Here is a 15,108-nt window from a genome sequence, read left to right on the forward strand (position 1 = left end):
CTGATTGCGCCCCTTTTGGAGTCAAAATCCAAATGTGTTTCTAAATAACACTGTTCTGAGCAATTTATGATTTGCAGTAATATGAAGGGAACCTGTATACAACCTGTTTATGTCATTTAATAAAAGTTGATTCAAGACCATGTTTAAATGTTAAATTTAAATTTACCGACAAAGAAATAAAGGGAGACTAGTATAGCTATTTCAAGCTGTTTAGCTCTCATTAGCTAGCCATGTTGAAATTACCGTTGCTGTGTCCCAAGCTCATCGGATCCCCTTTTGCGACCTTCTGACAAGCAAAATCAATGGGGAAGATGGATTCACTTAACAAGCGTGTTACTAACTTATCAACTGCAATGATTCACTTAACAACCATGGCAAGAAAGGTCGTAAAATGAGGCAAAACTCACTTCGCAACTGTGTTGCTTAGTAACAGAAATTTTGGGCTCAAGTGTGGTTGTATGTCGAGGACCACCTGCTAGTCCTTGATTTGTTTAGCAACTCTTCAAAGTTACAACGGCACGGAAAAAAAGTGACAACCGGTCTTCACACTTACGACCGTCAGCAGCATCCCCATGGTCACGTGATTAAAATTTGGGTGCTTGCATTGTCCAATGCATGATGGTTGCATTGTCCTGAAGTCACATAATCCCCATTTGTGACCTTGTCAGCTGCCTTCTGACAAGCAAAGCCAATGGGGGAAACCAGATTTGTTGAACAGTTGTGCGATTCACTTAAGAACTGTAGTGATTTGCTTAACAACCGTGGCAGAAATGGTCATAAAATCAGGTGCAACTCACACGACAACTACAGTGTCTTGCTTAGCAATGAAAATTCTGGCTCCAATTGTGGTTATAACATAAAGACTACCTTTACTCTGTTTTGAAATTTCTGATAACAGAATAACAGGCTTGGGAGGGACCCTGGAGGTCTTCTAGCCCAACCCCCTTGCTCAGGCAGGAGACTCTACTAGTGATGGCTAATGTTTTTCTCGTTGTTTGCCAAAAGCGTGCGTGCACCGTGTGTGATGGCATGCGCACGTGCCGGCACCCATAATGCAATGCGCCCCCCCTGCGCATGGCCCTGCCCCCCTTTTTGGGCTTAGTAGGCCTCCCTGCAGCCTCCTGGGCCCAAAAAACAGACTGTGGAGGGGGCGCCGCACCCCCCATGTCCCATTTTGGACCTAGTAGGCCTCCCTGCAGCCTCCTGGGCCCAAAAAACAGACTGTGGAGGGGGCGCCGCACCCCCCATGTCCCATTTTGGACCTAGTAGGCCTCCCTGCAGCCTCCTGGGCCCAAAAAACGGACTGTGGAGGGGGTGCCGCAGCCCCCCATGCCCCATTTTGGACCTAGTAGACCTCCCTGCAGCCTCCTGGGCCCAAAAAACAGACTGTGGAGGGGGCGCCGCAGCCCCCATGCCTCATTTTGGACCTAGTAGGCCTCCCTGCAGCCTCCTGGGCCCAAAAAACAGACTGTGGAGGGGGGCGTCGCACCCCCCATGCCCCATTTTGGACCTAGTAGGCCTCCTTGCAGCCTCCTGGGCCCAAAAAACAGACTGTGGAGGGGGTGCCGCAGCCCCCATGCCCCATTTTGGACCTAGTAGGCCTCCTTGCAGCCTCCTGGGCCCAAAAAACAGACTGTGGAGGGGGTGCCGCAGCCCCCATGCCTCATTTTGGACCTAGTAGGCCTCCCTGCAGCCTCCTGGGCCCAAAAAACAGACTGTGGAGGGGGCGTCGCACCCCCCATGCCCCATTTTGGACCTAGTAGGTCTCCCTGAAGCCTCCTGGGCCCAAAAAACGGACTGTGGAGGGGGTGCCGCAGCCCCCATGCCCCATTTTGGACCTAGTAGACCTCCCTGCAGCCTCCTGGGCCCAAAAAACGGACTCTGGAGGGGGCGCCGCAGCCCCCATGCCTCATTTTGGACCTAGTAGGCCTCCCTGCAGCCTCCTGGGCCCAAAAAAACGGACTGTGGAGGGGGCGTCGCACCCCCCATGCCCCATTTTGGACCTAGTAGGCCTCCTTGCAGCCTCCTGGGCCCAAAAAAACAGACTGTGGAGGGGGTGCCGCAGCCCCCATGCCCCATTTTGGACCTAGTAGGCCTCCTTGCAGCCTCCTGGGCCCAAAAAACAGACTGTGGAGGGGGTGCCGCAGCCCCCATGCCTCATTTTGGACCTAGTAGGCCTCCCTGCAGCCTCCTGGGCCCAAAAAACAGACTGTGGAGGGGGCGTTGCACCCCCCATGCCCCATTTTGGACCTAGTAGGTCTCCCTGAAGCCTCCTGGGCCCAAAAAATGGACTGTGGAGGGGGTGCCGCACCCCCCATGCTCCATTTTGGATCTAGTAGGCCTCCCTGCAGCCTCCTGGGCCCAAAAAACAGGCCGTGGGAGGGGCGCACCGCGCCCCCCGCATGCCGCACGCATACATGCATGACCCCCTGTGCATGCGCACGTGTCTCCTGCATGCGCCCCCCCTGCATCCTGAAAATCAGCTGGCCAGGAGGAGATGCACATGCATGCACGGTGGAGCTGAGCTGGGTGACGGCTTGCGTGCCCACAGAAAGGGCTCCGCCTGCCAGCTGTGGCACGTGTGCCGTAGGTTCGCCATCACAGCTCTATACCATTTCAGACAAATTGGTTGTCCAATCTTTTCTTAAAAACTTCCAGTGTTGGAACTTCTGGAGGCAAGTCGTTCCACTGATTAATTGTTCTCACTGTCAGGAAATTCCTCCTTAGTTCTAGTTTGCTTCTCTCCTTGATGAGTTTCTATCCATTGCTTCTTGTCCTGCCGTCAGGTGCTTTGGAGAATAGCATGACTCCCTCTTCTTTGTGGCAGCCCCTGAGATATTGGAACAATGCTGTCATGTCACCCCTACTCCTTTTTTTCATAATAGCAATAGCACTTAGACTTATATACCGCTTTACAGTGCTTCACAGCCCTTTCTAAGTGGTTTACGTCAGCCTATTGCCCCCAACAATCAGGGTCCTCATTTTACCTACCTCGGAAGGATGGAAAGCTGAGTCAAGCTGATTCAGGATCGAACTTTGGCAGTGGGCAGAGTTAACTTGCAATACTGCATTCTAACCACCGCGCGACCATGGCTCATAATACTTGTCTCCTGTATTATAAAAAAAAAAACCCAAAAACGAGACACTCCTTTTCATCAGCTGAACTGTCACAATTCTAATATGAGAATAAATTTATTTCTTTTTCTGTTCTTGGCCAGCCCACAAGATGGCAGCCTTGCAACATCTACGGAAGAGCCGCGAAGGCCTCATTTTGCCAAGTTAATCCCTTCTGGTTTCCATCGCATACGGAAGCCCGCGAAGGCTTGTCTTGTGACCTCCAAAAGGAAAATGCAAAGTCATCTTTCTCCTTAATAAATGCCTTTGGAGTAATTTATGAAATTACTTCGGACTAATGAATTAATTCATGCAATTGAAGGAAAGGGATTTTGGCCTTCAGAGAGAGCTGCCACCTGGTTCATTGAAGCATTGCCTTTCTGTTGGTGTGAGCTGCAGACAGTGGTGGTCTGTGGTAGAAGAACCTTCTGTTATGCAGACGTAATTGTGAATCCATTGGGCCTTTATTTATTTACTTAGGGGATGGCAAACGTTAAAAAGCACATCGCAATTACATTCTCAATGAACTAAGGTGAAACTGTTTATTTACAAATTCAAAGATAGGCTACCGTATTTTTCGGACTATAAATTGCATTTTTTTTGTCTCTCAAAAGGGAGTGAAAATGTCTGTTCGTCTTATAGACCAAATATTGCCGAAGCCCCGCCCACCCACCAGCTGTTTTTTGGCCGCTGCACACTCTGTTTTTGGGCCTTTTAAGGCCTTTTTTAGGCCTTTTTTCAGCCCATTAATGGATCTTTTTTCAGCCCATTTTTGATGCTTTTTTCGGCCCAGTTTTTGGCTTTATTTGGCCTGTATTCGAGGCTTTTTTAGGTCCCGTTTTTCCGAAAAAAGCCTTGAAAATGGGCTGGAAAAAGGCTGAAAAAGGGCTGGAAATGGGGCACACGGAGGCCAAAAACTTTTTTTGTTGTTTTCCTCTTCTAAATTTAGGTGTGTCTTATAGTCAGGTTCGTCCTGTAATCCAAAAAATACAGTATTTATAGAAAAATACAGTCAAGGTAGTCCTTGACTTATGACCACAATGGAGCCCAAAATTTCTGTTGCTAAGGGATAGCAATAGCCCTTAGACTTATATAACGCTCCATAGTGCTTTACAGCCATCTCTAAGTGGTTTACAGAGTCAGCATACAGCTCCCAACAATCTGAGTCTTAATTTTACCCATAGATAGATAGATAGATAGATAGATAGATAGATAGATAGATAGATAAAGGTAAAGGTTCCCCTTGCACATATGTGCTAGTCATTCCCGACTCTAGAGGGCGGTGCTTATCTCGGTTTCAAAGATGAAGAGCCAGCGCTGTCCAAAGACGTCTCCTTGGTCATGTGGCCGGCACAACTAAACGCCAAAGGCGCACAGAACACTGTTACCTTGCCACCAAAGGTGGTCCCTATTTTTCTACTTGCATTTTTTACGTGCTTTTGAACTGCTAGGTTGGCAGAAGCTGGGACAAGTAACGGGAACTCACCCTGTTACGTGGCACTAGGGATTCGGACCGCTGAACTGCCGACGTTTCGATCGACAAGCTCAGCATCTTAGCCACTGAGCCACTGTGTCCCTATTACCGCATACCTATAGATAGGTAGATAGATACAATACAATGCTATTTTTCCATGTTCTAGTCAAGGATTTCTGGTAACATGATAGATCGCACCATATAATTTTCTTGGCAACCCCTCCCAATATACTTTTGTCACTGGTTTTGTTTTTGCCATTGTATTTTTTTTTTAAAAAAAAAATCATAATTTTTCTTCCCATTTTATTCTGTAATCCTGGTAACCCAGCCATTTAACTGTTATCCATTTCCAGCTCTGTTTAATTTTCTCAGTCAAGGTTGGCTAGAAATTTCAACCTGTTGTGATAGATCTTTGGGAATATTTTGAAATACGATTGCAACCCAACTGAGCTGGAGAAAGATAGAACTAAATAATTTAATCTCTTTCTTTCTAGAGATTATACCAAGCATGTACAGAAGGCACTATCAATAAATGCAATTATATTTCTTTTGTACAGGTAGTCCTTAATTTACAACCATTTCTTTGTTGACCATTCAAAGCAGTGGTGAAATCCAGTTTTTTTTTACTACCAGTTCTATGGGTTTGGCTTGGTGGGTGTGGCAGGGGAAGGATACTGCAAAATCTCCATTCCCACCCCAGGGGAAGGATACTGCAAAATTCCCATTCCCTCCCCCACTCCTGGGGGAAGGATATTGCAAAATCCCCATTTCCACCCCACTGGGGCCAGCCAGAGGAGATATTTGCCGGTTCTCCGAACTGCTCAAAATTTCCGCTACCAGTTCTCCAGAACCTGTCAGGACTTGCTGGATTTCACCCCTGATTCAAAAGTTATAACGGCACCGAAAAAAGTGACTTAGCCATTCCTATAACAACAAGTCTTTCTAATCAACAAAACCAAGGTCAAAATTTCATATATTTTTTTCTTCACAAGCACAAATTCCAGAAGTGATATCCGAATAAGAACACATTTTCCTCTTCGAATAAAATAATGAATTTAATCATTTCTGCTTTATCTTCTTTGCTGTGGAAATAATGTGTATTTCTTTGTAAACTGTCACCATTTTTATTTACAAAATTTATGGTATTCTTTCAAATTCTTTGACCTTTGACGCCTTGACTTACAACAGTTTGTTTAGTGACCGTCTGAAGTTACCATGGCACTAAAAAGGTGACTTATGACCCTTTTTCACACTTACGACCGTTGCAGCAGCCCCCGTGGTCAGGTGATCAAAATTCGACCGCTTGGCAGCTGGCTCATATTTATGACGGTTGCAGTGGTGATCCCCTTTTGCGACCTTCTAACAAGCAAAAGTCCATGGGGAAAGCCAGCTTCACTTTATAACCGTGTGACTCACTCACTGACTGCAAGGATTCACTTAACAACCATGGCAAGAGAGGTCTTAAAACAGGGGCAAATCTCACTTAACGTCTCGCTTAGCAACACAAATTTGAAGCTCAGTTGTCTTCGTGAGGAGTACCTGCACACACAAATTGTTTTAAGGAAGAGCGATGGTGCTTTTTTGGCAGGGACAATAAACGCTCAAAAGTACAGTGTGAATTTGGGGCGAAGGCTCGGTTTACGCAAAGATCACGGCTCCCATCCCGTTATCAATAAGCCATCAATAAGTCACATCAGACCTTCATAATGATGGTGTTTAATTAAACAACAGAGGCAAACCCCATGCATTAATAATGAGGCACAACACATCAGCATGCAGGACTAAATACATTTTTAAATTAATAATGAGGCGTGGTGGCATTAGCGAGAAAATGAAATTTTATGAACAACTTAATAAAGCCTCTTATTTGCTGAAGTTTTAGCATCTGGGGAATGGGAGAATGGCGAGGGGATTTTTTTTCCAGAAAGGGAGGGTCCGTTGAAGCAGACTCTCTAATTCTATTTTCTCAAACTAGCGTCCCTCCTACTGATGAGTAGTGAAGTCCAGTAGTGGGATTCAAATAATTTAACAACTGGTTCTCTGCTGGGTGGGTGTGGCCATGGTGGGCGTGGCCAGGGGGTGTGACAGGCAGCACTCAGCCTCCTGCATCCCCCTGGGAGCAACCCCCCATGCCCTGTTTTGGGCCTAGGAGGCCTCCCTGAAGCCTCCTGGGAGCAAAAACGGGCCGCAGGGGGCACACCACACACACCCGTGCCCTGTTTTGTGCCTAAGAGGCCTCCCTGCACTTACCTGGCAGCCAAAATGGGGCACGTGGGGACTCCTGGAAGGGGTGGGGCAGGGAGAGGTGGGGCCAGTCAGAAATTTAACTACCGTTTTTCCCGAACTGGCCTGAACTGACTGAATCCCACCACTTTAATCGGACATAATTCAACTCCCAGAATTCAACAGTCATCATGGTTGGCTGGGGAATTCTGGGACAAGCTGACTTTGTATAAAATATACAAAAGTATGAAGGCTATTGCTTAATGCACTGTAAGTCGCCCTGAGTCTCCGGAGAAGGGCGGCATATAAATCAAAATCAAATCAAAATTAAAATAAAAAAAATAAAAATTGAAGTCCACAGCTCTTCAAGTGGTCAAGGTTGGCTGTACACACCTGCATTTAGAGGGTATCTGTAAACCCACCTGAGCAAGAATTGTTCAGAAATCACTCTGGACCATAAAAGTAGTCTTCAATTTACAACCACAATTGAGCCCAACATTTTCATTCCTAAGCGAGATGGTTGTTAAGTGAGTTTTGTCCCATTTTGCAACTTTTCTTAGCACAGTTGTTAAAGGATAGGTCGTCCTCGACTTATGAATGCAATTGAGCCTATAATTTGTGTTGCTAAGCGAGACAGTTGTTAAGTGACTGTTTTAATTTTGAATGGTCACGAAATGAATAGTTGTAAGTTGAGGACTACCAGTATTGTTGATGAATCTTACACATCAGTGGCAGTCTACATCCAACTGAAATTGCATTACTAGGATTTTTATCCACTTATTGAGTCCTTCCTAAGGACCTGGCATAGACAGATGTTATGTTTGATGGTGTTAAGGGTATCCTGCTTGCAGGATGTAAGCTGTTCCGAGTGAAGCTGCCTTTTGCAATTGACTGATGGGGATTTTGTCAATGCCGATGGTGATCAAGTGGTGCTTCAGATGTTTTGGGATTGCACCCAAGTTGCCTGCTACTATTGGTATTAACTTTGCTTGCTTTTGCCACAGTTCTATTTCTATTTGCATATCTTGGTGTATTGCAATTTTCTCCACTTCTTTCTCTTTTCTGCAGTCTCCAGGCACTGATCCATGCCCACTAGCCAGACACTTTTGTCTTTCTTATCGACAATTGTTATGTGGCAGAGGCTTGTCTGTTTGAATTCTAACGTCCCAGAGCACTTTAGCTTCTTCATTTTCTCTAAATATGTCTATTTTGTAGTTCCACCAGTTCTTGCTGGCAGGCAAATGGTATTTCTTGCAGATCTTCCAATGTACATTTGTTGCCACTTTGTCATGTCGCTGTTTGTAGTCAGTCTGGGCAATCTTCTTGCAGAAGCTAATTAAGTGGTTGACTGCTTATTTAGCTTCTTTGCAGAGATGGGGTTTATTGCAGTCTTCCTTCCTTCCTTCCTTCCTTCCTTCCTTCCTTCCTTCCTTCCTTCCTTCCTTCCTTCCTTCCTCCCTCCCTCCCTCCCTCCCTCCCTCCCTCCCTCCCTCCCTCCTTTTTTCTTCTTTTCTTCCTCCCTCCCCCTCCTTCTTTTTTTCCTTCCTTCCTTCCTCCTCCCTCCCTCCCTCCCTCCCTCCCTCCCTCCCTCCCTCCTTCCTCTCTCCCTCTTTTCCTCTAAGTGTATATATTTTGTAGTCCCACCAGTTAATTGCTGGCAGGCAAATGGTATTTCTTGCAGATCTTCCAATGTACATTTGTTGCCACTTTGTCATGTTGCTGTTTGTAGTCAGTCTGGGCAATCTCCTTGCAGAAGCTAATTAAGTGGTTGACTGCTTCTTTAGCTTCTTTGCAGAGATGGGGTTTATTGCAGTCTTCCTTCCTTCCTTCCTTCCTTCCTTCCTTCCTTCCTCCCTCCCTCCCACCCCCCCCTCCCTCCTTTTTTCTTCTTTTCTTCCTCCCTCCCTCCCCCTCCTTTTCTTCCTTCCTTCCTTCCTCCTCCCTCCCTCCCTCCCTCTTTTCCTCTAAGTGTATATATTTTGTAGTCCCACCAGTTAATTGCTGGCAGGCAAATGGTATTTCTTGCAGATCTTCCAATGTTCATTTGTTGCCACTTTGTCATGTTGCTGTTTGTAGTCAGTCTGGGCAATCTTCTTGCAGAAGCTAATTAAGTGGTTGACTGCTTCTTTAGCTTCTTTGCAGAGATAGGGTTTATTGCAGTCTTCCTTCCTTCCTTCCTTCCTTCCTTCCTTCCTTCCTTCCTTCCTTCATTCCTTCCTCCCTCCCTCCCTCCCTCCTTTTTTCTTCTTTTCTTCCTCCCTCCTCCTCCTTCTTTTTTTCCTTCCTTCCTTCCTCCTCCCTCCCTCCCTCCCTCCCTCCTTCCTTCCTCTCTCCCTCTTTTCCTCTAAGTGTATATATTTTGTAGTCCCACCAGTTAATTGCTGGCAGGCAAATGGTATTTCTTGCAGATCTTCCAATGTACATTTGTTGCCACTTTGTCATGTTGCTGTTTGTAGTCAGTCTGGGCAATCTTCTTGCAGAAGCTAATTAAGTGGTTGACTGCTTCTTTAGCTTCTTTGCAGAGATGGGGTTTATTGCAGTCTTCCTTCCTTCCTTCCTTCCTTCCTTCCTTCCTTCCTTCCTTCCTTCCTTCCTCCCTCCCTCCCTCCCTCCCTCCCTCCTTTTTTCTTCTTTTCTTCCTCCCTCCCTCCCCCTCCTTTTCTTCCTTCCTTCCTTCCTCCTCCCTCCCTCCCTCTTTTCCTCTAAGTGTATATATTTTGTAGTCCCACCAGTTAATTGCTGGCAGGCAAATGGTATTTCTTGCAGATCTTCCAATGTACATTTGTTGCCACTTTGTCATGTTGCTGTTTGTAGTCAGTCTGGGCAATCTTCTTGCAGAAGCTAATTAAGTGGTTGACTGCTTATTTAGCTTCTTTGCAGAGATGGGGTTTATTGCAGTCTTCCTTCCTTCCTTCCTCCCTCCCTCCCTCCCTCCCTCCTTTTTTCTTCTTTTCTTCCTCCCTCCCTCCCCCTCCTTCTTTTCTTCCTTCCTTCCTTCCTCCTCCCTCCCTCCTTCCTTCCTCTCTCCCTCTTTTCCTCTTTCTCTCCCTCCCTCCCTCCCTCCCTCTCCTCCTTCCTTCCCTCTCCCTCTCTCCCTCTAGATTAGACAGAAGGCTGGGATGGAAAGCACCATTTTGGTATATCTTAAGAATCCTTTACTGTCCAACACAATGCACCAACTTTTATCCCTGTTGTTTGAATATAGCTACTTAGGCATAGTCCAAAATGTTTTGCTAGAATCATAAACATTTCACTGCTCAAAGTTTTCTGACCACATTCTTATGCCTTTCAGCTTTAAATAACTGCATGGATGAGTAATGCATTATTAAATTTGAAAAGTAGAAAAGAAGTAAGAAAATACATAAATGGCAGTGACTAAAAGAAGGAGTTTGACTCATTGACTCATGGCTGATTTCTGAAGGCCAGTGTAGGCATGGAAGGAAAGTTTGTGCGTGGTTCCAAAATATATTCCATGTCAATGCTCTCTGAATAGAAAAAAGAAAAAAAAGGAAATAAGAGTTACATCCAGAGGGAAGGACTTATATGCCAATTTAAGCACTCCTAACTTAGGGTAATATCAGATCTGAGCTGACAAATAAAATACAGACTGTAAAAATGTTGGAAGTGGGTTATGAACAGTGGTGAAATCCAATTTTTTTTTTTTACTACCGGCTCTGTGGACCTGACTTGGTGGGCATGGCAGGGGAATAATACTGCAAAATCTCCATTCCCACCTCACTCCAGGGAAAGGATACTGCAAAAACCCAATTCCCTCCCCACTCCTGGGGAAAGGATATTGCAAACTCTCCATTCCCACTCCACTCTGGGGCCAGCCAGAGGTGGTATTTGCTGGTTCTCCGAACTACTCAAAATTTCTGCTACCGGTTCTCTGAACTGCTTAAAATTTCCACTACCGGTTCTCCAGAACCTGTCAGAACCTGCTGGATTTCACCCCTGATTATGAAGCTAGGCAACCATAATAGTCATCAGAGATGAAGGCAAGAGAATCAACAATTGGGAATGACCACAAGTGACAGAAAGAAAGGTAGAAATTTCTATAAGTGATGGTGCAGATTAAAAGGGAAATATCATTGACTGCTAATTAGCACAGCCAATGGAAGGTTGTGGATGCTATAATTCAGCATCTGGAGAGCCACAGCTTCAACATCCATGGATCAATGTCTTTAATTTATTTATTTATTTATTTTATTCAATTTATATCCCGCCCTTCTCCTAGTGGACTCAGGGCGGTGCACAGCCAGAACTAAAACACATACCAATACAAAATTTAAAATTTTTAAAAGAATTATATAACTGTGGCCCAAAATTTAAAACATTCAAACTAAAACCCATTTGACAATTTAAAAGGCTAAAAAAGGCTAAAAAAAGGGGGGGGGGGGTGTTCACGCCAGCCCTGCTTGATGGAAAAGAAAGGTTTTCAGGGCACGGCGAAAAACCAGGAGATCCGATATCCTTCGTATCTCCGGGGGCAAATTGTTCCAGAGGGCAGGAGCTGCCACAGAGAAGGCCCTCCCCCTGGGGGTTGCCAACCGACATTGCCTGGCTGACGGCACCCTGAGGAGTCCCTCTCTGTGGGAGCGTACTGGTCGATGGGAGGCTATTGGCGGCGGAAGGAGGTCCCGCAAATACCCAGTTCCTATGCCATGGAGCGCTTTAAAGGTGGTGACCAACACCTTGAAGCGCACCTGGAAGACCACTGGAAGCCAATGCAGCTCATGCAGGAGAGGTGTCACATGGGAGTGCCCCCTCGCTCCCATAATCCCCCGCACGGCCGCATTCTGCACCAGTTGGAGCCTCCGGGTGCTCCTCAAGGAGAGCCCCTTGTAGAGAGCATTGCAGTAGTCCAGGCGGGAAGTGACGAGTGCCTGAGTGACTGTGCGTAAGGAGTCCTGATCCAGAAAGGGACGCAACTGGCGAATCAGGCGAACCTGATAAAAAGGCCCCCTGGCCACGGCCGTCATATGCTCTTCTAAAGACAGCCGTGCATCCAGGAGGACACCCAAGTTGCGAGCCCTATCCGTGGGGGCCAATAACTCGCCTCCAATAGCCAGCGATGGCACCAGCTGGCTATATCGGGATAAATCCTCAGTACTGGATCAAACACCAGCTACTATTCAAACCAGCACAATTCAAGATGCTAATGGTCACCTTTAAAGCCTTATATGGCTTGGGACCAGGCAATTTGAAGGCCCACCTCTCCCCTGTTACCTCCACCAAGCCCTCCAGAGTGGGGAGGTAGGGCATTTATAGGCCCCACTGGTGGGACCAGGAAAATGAATCTTCTCAATGGTAGCCCTCTCTCTATGAAACATCATTCCCCCTGAGGTATGTTTGACCCCCCTACCTTGTTGCTTTTCTGAAAGGATCTGAAGATGTGGCTTTGTAAATGGGTCTCGGGACCCCAAATGGAGATGGAGCCAGTCAAGTCGCTGATTTGATTGTGTTGCTGCTGCCATGGGGTATGCATGGGATGGGGGTTTATGGGTTTTTATATTGTGGGTTTTTAATGCTTGTTGTAAGCTGCCTGGAGTCACCTGCGTATGAGTTGGATAGCCATATAAATTTAATAGATAGATAGATAGATAGATAGATAGATAGATAGATAGATGATAGAGATAGATAGATAGATAGATAGATAGATAGATAGATAGATGATAGATAGAGATAGAGATATAGAGAAAGATAGATAGATAGATGATAGATAGATAGATAGATAGATAGATAGATAGATAGATAGATAGAGATAGATAGATATATAGAGAGAAAGATAGATAGATAGATAGATGATAGAGATAGATAGATAGATAGATGATAGATAGATAGATAGATAGATAGATAGATGACAGATAGATGATAGATAGATGATAGGTAATCGGACAGATGATAGACAGACAGACAGATAGATAGATAGATGTAGCTATAAGATAGATAGATAGAGAGATAGATAGATGTAGATATAAGATAGATAGAGATAAAGATATGTATATATAGAGATTGATAGATGTAGATAGAGAGAGAGAGAGAGAGATGGATGGATATATGATAGATGAATGGATAGATAGAAAATAGAAAAATGATAGATGTTTGATACTAGACAGATGACAGATAGATGATTGATAGATAATAGGTGAAAGAGATATACAGACAGACACAGGGATTAGATAGGTAGATAGATAGAGAGAGAGTGTGTCAGTCAGTCTTGACGGGTGAGCAGAAAAACCACAAGAATTCAGGTATCATAAATCCAAGGGCCCTTCACCCTTCACTTTCTCTCCCTTTGCATTCCTGAAAATGCGGCGCTTCTTCCTGCATTGTTCCATTAACAGCATTACTTGCAATATTGCTGTTAACACCGCCGTGCGTGGAACACTATTCAATTACTGCCGCTCTTCATGCCCATCGCGTCTGGGAAATCTGAAACCAGAGTGGCTCCCTGCAGGCCACCCCGTTCCTGCCCTCCATAGCTTCGCAGCACCCTGCAGGGTCCTGTCTGTGGAAGATGGGGCAGGGGCAGGGGTTGGGGTTGGGGTTGGGGCTGGGGAAGCCATGGCATGACTTTCCAAATTGAGCCTGATTTGACAGCAGCTGTTTCTGCAGTTGCATTTTCCGAAATGGGTTTTAGAAGCCAAGTTTGGCAATAGCTTTTTCCTTTCCCTTTCCTTTCCCTCCTTCCCTGGAGCCCAACGCTCGCTAGTTCCTCTTGCAGTTCCGATGTGTGTTTGTCTCTTTGTGCGACTCCCATTATGACTTTGCAGTGAGAACAGTAGGAAATTACGGTTTACACCAATGGACGGGAAAATGCATTTTCTTTTCCACTTAGAGAAATGACAGCTTTCAAAGAGAGAGCTAAAAGTCCCCCCTTAGCAACGAGAGTTCTATAAATGCTTTTTTTTTTTTTTTTAAAAAGGAAGTGTATGTGTGTGCAGAGAGAGGGAAAAAGAGAGAGAAAGAAAGAGAGAGTGAAAGAGAGAGAAAGAAAGAGAAAGAATGAGAGAGTGAAAGAGAGAGTAAAAGAGAAAGAGGGAAAGAGAAAGAGGGAAAAAGAGAGAAAGTGAAAGAGAGAGTGAAAGAGAGAGAAAGTGAGAGAAAGAGCGAAAGAGAAAGTGAAAGAGAGAAAGAGAAAGTAAAAGAGAAAGAGAATGAAAGAGAGAGAAAGAGAGAGAGAGTGAAAGAGAGAGAGGGAGGGAGGGAAAGTGAAAAAGAGAGAGAGAAAGAAAGAGAGTGAAAGAGAGAGACAGAGAGAGATGCCAGTGGCTTGTTTTAAGGGGTTCTTTTTTTAGCATTATTTCTTTATTTAATAATTTTTGTCTTGCCTTTATTATTTTTAAGGTGGTGAAGATGTCTAATAATATTTACTCCTCCTATTTTCCTTATAACAACCACCTTTTGAGGTGAATTTTGCTAAGAGAGAGGACTGATCCACTCTCATCCAACCGTCTTTCATGCCGAAGGTGGAACTAGAACTTACAGTCTCCTGGTGAATGGCCCAAGATCACCCAGGTATCCTGCCTCAGGCAGGACTAGAACTCACAGATTCCCAGTTTCTAGCCTGGTCGCTTATCCACCAGACCAAACTTGGTGTATTATTATTATTATTGGTTTATTAACAACCTCTGTCTATCCCAGGTCCTTGGGAAGAACTCGATTGGGGAATAAAAATGCCAAATCCGATCTGAACATCTGGCTGACTGTATGACAAACCATAACTGGTCTATTATTTTTTTCATCAAGAACGCAATTTATTCCCATATCATCATTCAGAATGCCAGAAATTAATCTCCTCAAAATGAGATAAAGAAGATAAAGAAAAAAAATGCCAAGTTTGCATGTTGTGAACTGGGAGACGAAGGAGTAAAAGAGCGATTAAACCATGAGCAAAAATGGATCTCTCTCTCCCTCCCTCCTCTCTCTCTCTCTCTCTCTCTCTCTCTCTCTCTCTCTCTCTGTATAATAGTGACCAAAATTGTGGAAACCTTTTGGGAAAAGTGTATTTTCTAAAACTAGCTAATAATGCCACTTTTTTGGGGGGTAGTGCCATAAAATTAGATATCAATGGAAAGATAATTTAATCAAGAAGGTAATGCAATGACTTTTATGAAGGTGTTGTGACTCAGGACCAAGTAGTTCGTATTAAATGCAAACAGTTTGCTATTAGAATAGCAGTTACAGTATAAAGAAGAAAAGTGAAACACGTAGGAAAAAAACAAGATATACAAAAATTATCACGTCAGTTAATACTTAGTTGGGTAACCTTTAGCATGAATGACGGCCTTACA

Source organism: Pituophis catenifer, unplaced genomic scaffold, assembly GCF_029215685.1.
Source record: "Pituophis catenifer annectens isolate HBS135680 unplaced genomic scaffold, rPitCat1.0.hap2 SCAF_3, whole genome shotgun sequence".
In the NCBI taxonomy this organism is placed as follows: Eukaryota; Metazoa; Chordata; class Lepidosauria; order Squamata; family Colubridae; genus Pituophis; species Pituophis catenifer.